Here is a 10980-nt window from a genome sequence, read left to right as displayed (position 1 = left end):
AGAAGACTTTTGAGAGTCCATTGGACTGCAAGGAGATCCAACCAGTCCATCCTAAAGGAAATCAGCCCTGGGTGTTCACTGGAAGGACTGATGTTGAAGCTGAAACTCCAATACTTTTGGCCACCTGATGCAAAGAACTGACTCATTTGAAAAGGTCCTGATGCTGGGCAAGATTGAAGGTGGGAGAAGAAGGGGATGACAGAGGATGAAATGGTTGGATGGCATCACCGACTTGACAGACATGAGTTAGAGCAAGTTCTGGGAGTTGGTGATGGACAGGGAGGCCTGGCGTGCTGCAGTCCATGGGGTCACAAAGAGTCAGACACGACTGAGCGGCTGAACTGACCCCATCTGAACCGGGAAGCTCTTAAGATCTTGTGTAGCTCAGCCAATGACCTTGAAGGGTCTGGGTTTTACTAGGTATCTTGGTTCACTCCGCAGTGTTCACCTCTAATCAATAAAGCAAATAACCAGCATTACATAAGTCCTGTTTATCGATGTGTACAGAAGCAGAACAAAAGGGGTACAGAGTACAGAGTATCTCAAATGGACCTGCTTGATTAGATAAACAAATACCAAGTAATAGATGACTCTCAATAATGGGTGACCTTGACTCCAAACCTCAGATGCTTAAAGTCTGAATTCTCTCTCAATCTTGCTGGAAGCCACCTCAATCTTTTATTTTCTAGTAAACATATAACATTTATTCTAATGTGATTATCAGCTAATACATGTTATTAATTTATTATTTGGCTTAAGCATCCAGGGCAGTTCCTTTCAGCAAATATTTGACAACCTCTCACATGGCAAGTATTTTGCATGGTGCAATAGGAGATACAGTGTGAACAAGGAGGATTTTGAACCTATTTGCAGGGCAGGAATAGAGATGCGGACGTAGAGAACAGATTTGTGGGCACGGGGGCCGGGGGGGCTTGGATGCATTGAGACAGGAGCACTGAGACACACACATTGCCATGTGTAAAACAGATAGCTAATCTAAAGCTGCTGTGTGGCACAGAGGCTCGAATCTGGCGCTCTGTGAAAACCTGGAGGGGTGGGATGGGGTGGGAGGTGGGAGGGAGTTTCAAGAGGCAGGGGACATTGTGTACTGGTGGCTGAGTCACACGGCTGTATGACAGAAACCAGCACAGCAATGGAAAGTGATTATACTCCAATTAAAAATAAAATTAAAAAAAGAAAGATATAACCTTGCCTTTGAGGAACTCACAGTCTGGCAGAGAGATACACATTAAATAAACACAGTTAAATAATTCTGCAGATAACTAATAGTAATTCTATTAGTTATTCTATTAGTTATTCTATTATTCTAATAGGTGCTGCAAAGGAAAGTACAGACTACCCAGACAGTAGATAACAGGGGAACATAACCAAGTCTCGGGATGCAGAGAGAGCGACCCTGAGGAAGTGCAGTCCCCTTAGCCAGGGGGGATGTGTTCCAAGCCCCCAGTGGAGGACTGAATCTGAGAATCTATCAAACTTTGCATATGCTTCTTTTCCCCATAGGTAGATTGCTGGAGTCAAGTTTGGCTTTCCTGGGGGCTCAGATGGTAAAGAATCTGCCTGCAATGCGGAGACATGGGTTGGATCCCTGGGTCGGGAAGATCCCCTGGAAGAGGGGCCAGCTACCCACTCCAGTGTTCTTGCTGGGAGAACCCCATGGACAGAGGAGCCTGGGGCGCTACAGTCCATGGGTCGCAAAGAGTCGGACACGACCGAGCGACTAAGCGCAGCATGCAGATAAAGATAAATATGTAGGTTAGGCACAGTAAACGACTAAGAAAAGAAATAATAAAATAGAACAACTATAACAACATACTATAGCAAGAAGCATGTGAATGTGGTCTCTCTGTTCCAAAACATTTTGTACCAATATTATGCCCTTGCCATCTTAACTAAGCAATTTTCATGCACTATGACCTTAACTTTGGCAGTTTGAAGTGTGACAGGCAAACTAGCACGAATTTCTTTTTCCTTCTTCACTATTTCACAGGTAAAAGATTTGTTCCTACTGTCAGTCTTAGCAACTTCAGCATATGATTTTTTTTCTTTCCTTATTAAGCCGAGAACTTTCATCTGTTCACTTAAAGGAAGCACTTAGTGCTTCCCTTTGGCATGCGGGAATGGCCAGCATCACTACCCTGGCACTTTGGGGCCACCATTAAATAAAATAAGAGCTCCCTGAACAGGAGCACCGTGATACCGTAACAGTCAGTCTGGGAACCTGGCAGCTGCTGGCTGATGGGCCAGATACACCTGAAAAGGGGGTGATTCAGGTCCCAGGCTAGATGGAGCCATTGGCATGAGAGTTCATCATGCTACAAAGGAGCGCACACAATTTTAAACTAATGAATTGTTTATTTCTGGAATTTTCCATTTAACATTTTTATACCATGGGATCACAGGTAACTGAAAATACTGGTAGCTCAGACAGTAAAGAATCCACCTGCAATGCAGCAGACCCTAGTTAGATCCCTGGGTTTGGAAGATCCCCTGAAGAAGGGAGTGGCTACTCATTCCAGTGTTATTGCCTGGGAAATTCCATGAACAGAGGGGCCTGGCAGGCTACAGTCCATGGGCTCACAAAGAGTCAGACACAACTGAAACCGCAGGGGGTTTAAATACTGTGGTATTTAAGCTGAAGGTTGGGCTTCCCAGGTGGCTCAGTGGTAAAGAATCAGCCTGCCGAAGCAGGAAATGCAGGAGACGGGGGTTTGATCCCTGGTCAGAAAGTTCGCCTGGAGCAGGACATGGGAACCCACTCCAGTATCCTTGCCTGGAAAATCTCACGGACAGAGGAGTCTGGCGGGCTTCAGTCCATGGGGTCCCAAAGTGTGGGACATGGCTGAGCAACCAGGCAGTCGTGCAGGAGAGGGCCAATAGAGAGAACAGGAAGCATCACCGCGTGAAAGCCAGCATTCTAAGGAGGAAGGCGCACGTGCAAATAAGCCTGAGGCACGAAGAAACCTGGCTCAATAGAAAAACCGGAGAGAGCAAGGCTGGGACCTAACATACCGGAGGGCTCGGGAACGTGGGAGAGACAGGCCAAGGTCAGACGGGACAGGTCTTTGGAGACCACATATAAATATGGAGTTTTCACAGATACAGAGAAGAGACTTGTGCTTGCCGAGGGGGAGGGGATGGGGGGAGAGACGGAGTGGGAGTCTGGTTTAGTAGAAGCCAATTATTATACATGGAATAGATAAACAACAGGTCCTACTGCATAGCACAAGGAAGTATATTAAATATCCTGGGATAAACTACAATGGAAAAGGACATAAAAAATGTCTTTCCGTATAGAAACTGAGTCACTTTGCTCAGCAGAAATTAATACAACATTGTAAACAACTGTATTTCAATAAAAACAGATTCAAAATGAAAAAGTAAAATATGGAGTTTTACTCAAAGAGCAACAGAAGCATTCAAGTTTTTTTTTTTTTTTTCATTTATTTTTATTAGTTGGAGGCTAATTACTTTACAATATTATAGTGGGTTTTGTCATACATTGACATGAATCAGCCATGGTTTTACATGTATTCCCCATCCTGATCCCCCTTCCCACCTCCCTCTCTACCCACTCCCTCTGGGTCTTCCCAGTGCACCAGGCCCGAGCACTTGTCTCATGCACCCAACCTGGGCTGGTGATCTGTTCCACCCTAGATAATATACATGTTTCGATGCTGTTCTCTTGAAACATCCCACCCTTGCCTTCTCCCAGAGTCCACAAGTCTGTTCTATACATCTGAGTCTCTTCTTCTGTTTTGCATATAGGGTTATCGTTACCATCTTTCTAAATCCCATATATATGTGTTAGCATGCTGTAATGGTCTTTATCTTTCTGGCTTACTTCACTCTGTATAATGGGCTCCAGTTTCATCCATCTCATTAGAACTGATTCAAGTGAATTCTTTTTAATGGCTGAGTAATATTCCGTGGTGTATATGTACCACAGCTTCCTTATCCATTCGTGTGCTGATGGGCATCTAGGTTGCTTCCATGTCCTGGCTATTATAAACAGTGCTGTGATGAACATTGGGGTGCACGTGTCTCTTTCAGATCTGGTTTCCTCAGTGTGTATGCCCAGAAGTGGGATTGCTGGGTCATATGGCAGTTCTATTTCCAGTTTTTTAAGAAATCTCCACACTGTTCTCCATAGCGGCTGTACTAGTTTGCATTCCCACCAACAGTGTAAGAGGGTTCCCTTTTCTCCACACCCTCTCCAGCATTTATTGCTTGTAGACTTTTGGATAGCAGCCATCCTGACTGGTGTGTAATGGTACCTCATTGTGGTTTTGATTTGCATTTCTCTGATGATGAGTGATGTTGAGCATCTTTTCATATGTTTGTTAGCCATCTGTATGTCTTCTTTGGAGAAATGTCTGTTTAGTTCTTTGGCCCATTTTTTGATTGGGTCATTTATTTTTCTGGAATTGAGCTGCAGGAGTTGCTTGTATATTTTTGAGATCAATCCTTTGTCTGTTCCTTCGTTTGCTATTATTTTCTCCCAATCTGAGGGCTGTCCTTTCACCTTGCTTGTAGTTTCCTTTGTTGTGCAAAAGCTTTTAAGTTTAATTAGGTCCCATGTGTTTATTTTTGCTTTTATTTCCAATATTCTGGGATGTGGGTCATAGAGGATCCTGCTGTGATTTCTGTCGGAGAGTGTTTTGCCTATGTTCTCCTCTAGGAGTTTTATAGTTTTTGGTCTTAGATTTAGATCTTTAATCCATTTTGAGTTTATTTTTGTGTATGGTGTTAGAAAGTGTTCTAGTTTCATTCTTTTACAGATGGTTGACCAATTTTCCCAGCACCACTTGTTAAAGAGGTTGTCTTTTTTCCATTGTATATCCTTGCCTCCTTTGTCAAAGATAGGGTGTCCATGGGTTCGTGGATTTATCTCTGGACTCTCTATTCTGTTCCATTGATCTATATTTCTGTCTTTGTGCCAGTACCATACTGTCTTGATGACTGTGGCTTTGTAGTACAGTCTGAAGTCAGGCAGGTTGATTCCTCCAGTTCCATTCTTCTTTCTCAAGATTACTTTGCCTATTCGAGGATTTTTGTATTTCCATACAAATTGTGAAATTATTTGTTCTAGTTCTGTGAAAAATACCGTTGGTAGCTTGATAGGGATTGCATTGAATCTATAGATTGCTATGGGTAGTATAGCCATTTTGACAATATTGATTCTTCCAATCCATGAACACGGTATGTTTCTCCATCTGTTTGTGTCCTCTTCGATTTCTTTCATCAGTGTTTTATAGTTTTCTATGTATAGGTCTTTTGCTTCTTTAGGTAGATATACTCCTAAGTATTTTATTCTTTTTGTTGCAATGGTGAATGGTATTGTTTCCTTAATTTCTCTTTCTGTTTTCTCATTGTTAGTGTATAGGAATGCAAGGGATTTCTGTGTGTTAATTTTATATCCTGCAACTTTACTATATTCCTTGATTAGCTCTAGTAATTTTCTGGTAGAGTCTTTAGGGTTTTCTATGTAGCGGACCATGTCATCCGCAAACAGAGAGAGTTTCACTTCTTCTTTTCCTATCTGGATTCCTTTTACTTCTTTTTCTGCTCTGACTGCTGTGGCCAACACTTCCAAAACTATGTTGAATAGTAGTGGTGAGAGTGGGCACCCTTGTCTTGTTCCTGATTTTATGGGAAATGCTTTCAATTTTTCACCATTGAGGGTAATGCTTGCTGTGGGTTTGTCATATATAGCTTTTATTATGTTGAGGTATGTTCCTTCTATTCCTGCTTTCTGGAGAGTTTTAATCATAATGGGTGTTGAATTTTGTCAAAGGCTTTCTCTGCATCTATTGAGATAATCATATGGTTTTTATCTTTCAATTTGTTAATGTGGTGTATTACATTGATTGATTTGCAGATATTAAAGAATCCTTGCATTCCTGGGATAAAGCCCATTTGGTCATGGTGTATGATTTTTTTAATATGTTGTTGGATTCTGTTTGCTAGAATTTTGTTAAGGATTTTTGCATCTATGTTCATCAGTGATATTGGTCTGTAGTTTTCTTTTCTTGTGGCTTCTTTGTCTGGTTTTGGAATTAGGGTGATGGTGGCCTCATAGAACGAGTTTGGAAGTTTACCTTCTTCTGCAATTTTCTGGAAGAGTTTGAGTAAGATAGGTGTTAGATCTTCTCTAAATTTTTGGTAGAATTCAGCTGTGAAGCCATCTGAGCCTGGGCATTTGTTTGCTGGAAGATTTCTGATTACAGTTTCGATTTCCTTGCTTGTGATGGGTTTGTCAAGATCTTCTATTTCTTCCTGGTTCAGTTTTGGAAAGTTATACTTCTCTAAGAATTTGTCCATTTCTTCCAAATTGTCCATTTTATTGGTATAGAGGTGCTGGTGTGATCTCTCCATTTTCATTTCTAATTTTGTTAATTTGGTTCTTCTCCCTTTGTTTCTTAATGAGTCTTGCTAGTGGTTTGTCAATTTTGTTTATTTTTTTCAAAAAACCAACTTTTAGCTTTATTGATTTTTGCTATGGTCTCTTTAGTTTGTTTTGCATTTATTTCTGCCCTAATTTTTAAGATTTCTTTCCTTCGACTAACCCTGGGGTTCTTCACTTCTTCCTTCTCTAGTTGCTTTAGGTGTAGAGTTAGGTTATTTATTTGGCTTTTTTCTTGTTGCTTGAGGTAAGCCTGTAATGCTATGAACCTTACCCTTAGAACTGCTTTTACAGTGTCCCATAGGTTTTGGGTTGTTGTGTTTTCATTTTCATTCATTTCTATGCATATTTTGATTTCTTTTTTTATTTCTTCTATGATTTGTTGGTTATTCAGAAGCGTGTTATTTAGCCTTCATATGTTTGAATTTTTAACAATTTTTTTTCCTGTAACTGAGATCTAATATTATTGCACTGTGGTCAGAAAAGGTGACTGGAATGATTTCAGTTTTTTTGAATTTACCAAGACTAGATTTATGGCACAGGATGTGATCTATTCTGGAGAAGGTTCTGTGTGCACTTGAGAAAAAGGTGAAGTTGATTGTTTTGGGGTGTAATGTCCTATAGATATCAATTAGGTCTAGCTGGTCCATTGTGTCATTTAAATTTTGTGTTTCCTTGTTAATTTTCTGTTTAGTTGATCTATCCATAGTTGTGAGTGGGGTATTAAAGTCTCCCACTATTATTGTGTTACTGTTAATTTCCTCTTTCATACTCATTAGCGTTTGCCTTACATATTGCGGTGCTCCTATGTTGGGTGCATATATATTCATAATAGTTATATCTTCTTCCTGGATTGATCCTTTGATCATTATGTAGTGTCCTTCTTTGTCTCTTTTCACAGCCTTTATTTTGAAAGTCTATTTTATCTGATATGAGTATTGCGATTCCTGCTTTCTTTTGTTCTCCGTTTGTGTGAAATATTTTTTTCCTGCCCTTCACTTTTAGTCTGTATGTGTCCCTTGTTTTGAGGTGGGTCTCTTGTAGACAGCATATATAGGGGTCTTGTTTTTGTATCCATTCAGCCAGCCTTTGTCTTTTGGTTGGGGCATTCAACCCACTTACATTTAAGGTAATTATTGATAGGTATGGTCCTGTTGCCATTTACTTTGTTGTTTGGGGTTCACGTTTATACAGCCTTTCTGTGTCTCCTGTCTAGAGAAGATCCTTTAGCATTTGTTGAAGAGCTGGTTTGGTGGTGCTGAATTCTCTCAGCTTTTGCTTGTCTGTAAAGCTTTTGAGTTCTCCTTCATATCTGAATGAGATCCTTGCTGGGTAGAGTAATCTAGGTTGTAGGTTATTCTCTTTCATTACTCTAAGTATGACCTGCCATTCCCTTCTGGCCTGGAGGGTTTCTATTGATAGATCAGCTGTTATCTTTATGGGAATCCCTTTGTGTGTTATTTGTTGTTTCTCCCTTGCTGCTTTTAATATTTGTTCTTTGTGTTTGATCTTTGTTAATTTGATTAATATGTGTCTTGGGGTGTTTTGCCTTGGGTTTATCCTGTTTGGGACTCTCTGGGTTTCTTGGACTTGGGTGGCTATTTCCTTCCCCATTTTAGGGAAGTTTTTAGCTATTATCTCCTCGAGTATTTTCTCATGGCCTTTCTTTTTGTCTTCTTCTTCAGGGACCCCTATGATTTGAATGTTGGGGCATTTCATATTGTCCCAGAGGTCCCTGAGGTTGTCCTCATTTCTTTTGATTCTTTTTTCTTTTTCCCTCTCTGCTTCATTTTTCTACCATTTTATCTTCCAGCTCACTTATCCTATCTTCTGTCTCTGTTATTCTACTCTTGGTTCCCTCCAGAATGTTTTTCATCTCATTTATTACATTATTCATTTTTAATTGACTCTTTTTTATTTCTTCTAGGTCTTTATTAAACATTTCTTGCATCTTCTCAATCCTTGTCTCCAGGCTATTTATCTGTAACTCCATTTTGTTTTCAAGATTTTGGATCATTTTTATTATCATATTCTAAATTCTTTTTCTGATAGATTCCCTATCTCCTCCTCTTTTGTTTGACTTGGTGGGCATTTTTCATGTTCCTTTACCTGTTGGGTATTTCTCTGCCTTTTCATCTTGTTTAGATTGCTGTGTCTGGAGTGGGCTTTCTGTATTCTGGAGGTTTGTGGGTCCTTTTTATTGTGGAGGTTTCACCCAGTGGGTGGGGTTGGACGATTGGCTTGTCAAGGTTTCCTGGTTAGGGAAGCTTGTGTCGGTGTTCTGGTGCATGGAACTGGATTTCTTCTCTCTGGAGTGCAATTGAGTGCCCAGTAATGAGTTTTGAGATAGGTCTATGTGTTAGGTGTGACTTTGGGCAGCCTGTATGTTGATGCTCAGGGCTATGTTCCTGCATTGCTGGAGAATTTGCGTGGTATGTCTTGCTCTGAAACTTAGTGGCTCTTGGGTGGTGGTTGGTTTCAGTGTAGGTATGGAGGCTTTGGGATGGTCTCTTATTACTTAATGTTCCATGTAGTCAGGAGTTTTCTGGTGTTCTCAGGTTTTGGGCTTAAGTCTCCTGCCTCTGGATTTCAGTTTTATTCTTCCAGTAGCCTCAAGGGTTCTCCAAGTATACAGCACTGTTAATAAAACTTCTAGGTTAATGGTGAAAAGATTCTCCACTGTGAGGAACACCCAGAGAGGTTCACAGAGTTACATGAAGAAGAGGAGAGGGAGGAGGGAGATAGAGATGAGCAGGAGGAAAAAGGGGGGGCTCAGGAGGAGAGAGGCAGATCTACGCAGTTGTCTGTTCCCAAAGTGTTCTCCGTAGCCCAGACACCCACAGAGATTCACAGAATTGGATTGGGAAGAGAAGGGGAAAGGAGGAAAAAGAGGTGCTCTGAGGTAGAAAACAGAGAGTCAAAAGTGGGAGAGAGTAATCAACACACTCCTGAATAAAAATGGGAACTGAATATTGGGTTCTTAAATGTCCAAAATTTATATCACACACTGAAAAACAAAGATTAAAAATCTAGAGTAGAGGTTAGACTCTTAAAGATACAATATTAAAAACAAAAACACAAAAAATTTTAGAGGTATATATGAAGTTCGGTTTAAAAATAGGGCTTCTCTCTCTCTTTTTTTTTTGCAAGGTTATAGTGAAATGAAAATGAAAATTAAGGAGTAGTAGAGGAGTAATAGAGGACTTTAAAAGAAAATAAGAGAAAAAGAAAAAAAAAGCAAAACAATATTTTTTCCTAATTAAGAAAATCGTAAAAATATATGAAAATGAAAGTTAAGGAGTAGTGGGGGAGTAATAGAGAATTTTCAAAGAAAATAAAAGAGAAAAAAATCAAAAAGAAAAGAAAAGAAAAAAATTTAATTAAAAAAAGAAAGGTAAAAATATATCTAGGAATTTCTGTGGAGCTGTTGCGGTCAGTGTGGGTTCGGTTCAGTTTCAGACTGCTCCTCGTTCCAGCTTACACTTTTCGATATCTATAGGCCCCTTCTGGTGTAGTTGGTGTTACCTACTGGGGTTTTAATCTGCTGCACCGGTCCCTTCTGAAGCGGTTCCCTTTGTTTATTTGGCTTCTGTTTGCCGGTCTCTTCAGTGTCTAATTTCCGCCCTGACACAGGCGGGCGGAGGTGGTCTCTTGTTCAGGTTCGCTAGTTCCGTCGCGCTGCGGGGAGGGCGGGGCGCTGCTTTCCCCGTCTACACTGCTCAGGCTCCCGGCTGCTCTATATGGAGCGTGCCCTGCGTTGCGTGCGGTTCCAGTTTTCAGGTGTTCCACAAAAGCGCGGACTCGGTTGCGCCTGCGCTTTGTGCCTTCCCCGGCGTGAGCAGCTCAGGCAGCCAGAAGCTTGACGGGCCCACTCTCCCCGGGTACGGTGCGCCTTCTCCCCTCCGCGGCCCCAGCCTCAGTTTCCGCCCGCGCCGGTCAGGTGCGTGTGCCTTGAGTTTAGCCACGACCCTCCCAGCGGATGTCGACCATCCAGAATCTCAGGACTTCTTTGGATAGAAACTTGGAGCCTGTTTGCAGTGTGGTAGGGGATGCCATCTCTGGGGCCGAGTTTGCCCCTTTCCCCTCCCCCTGCCTCCTGCCTCCGGCGGGGCTGGGCCGGTCCACAGCCGGCTAGCTCCTCTGGACTTGCTCAGACCCTTTGTTCTGCAAACGGCTGGCAGTGTGTTCAGGCCAGTTAATTTTCTCTCTCTTTTGCTATCCCACAGTTTAAGTTGGTATCTCACAAAAGCTCCCCCCAATTGCCCTCAGGGCACTCAGGCCCGGTCCTTAACCTAAGCAAAGCTGCCCGCTCCGCTCCGTTCTGCCCCCACTTGCTGGTGGCAGATGCGGGCGTCTGGGGTACTTTTCTGCTGGGAGTTGTTTTTAGGCATGTAATCTGTGGGTTTTATTTATTTTTCCCTCCCAGTTAGGTTGCCCTCCGAGATTTGAAAACTTCACCCAGTCCCACCAGTGCGAGGGTTTCCTGGTGTTTGCAAACTTCCTCTATTAAGACTCCCTTCCCGGGAGGGGGTCTCCATCCCTAGCTCTTTTGT

Source organism: Odocoileus virginianus, chromosome 10, assembly GCF_023699985.2.
Source record: "Odocoileus virginianus isolate 20LAN1187 ecotype Illinois chromosome 10, Ovbor_1.2, whole genome shotgun sequence".
Classification (NCBI taxonomy): Eukaryota; Metazoa; Chordata; class Mammalia; order Artiodactyla; family Cervidae; genus Odocoileus; species Odocoileus virginianus.
This window is presented reverse-complemented; position numbering follows the sequence as displayed.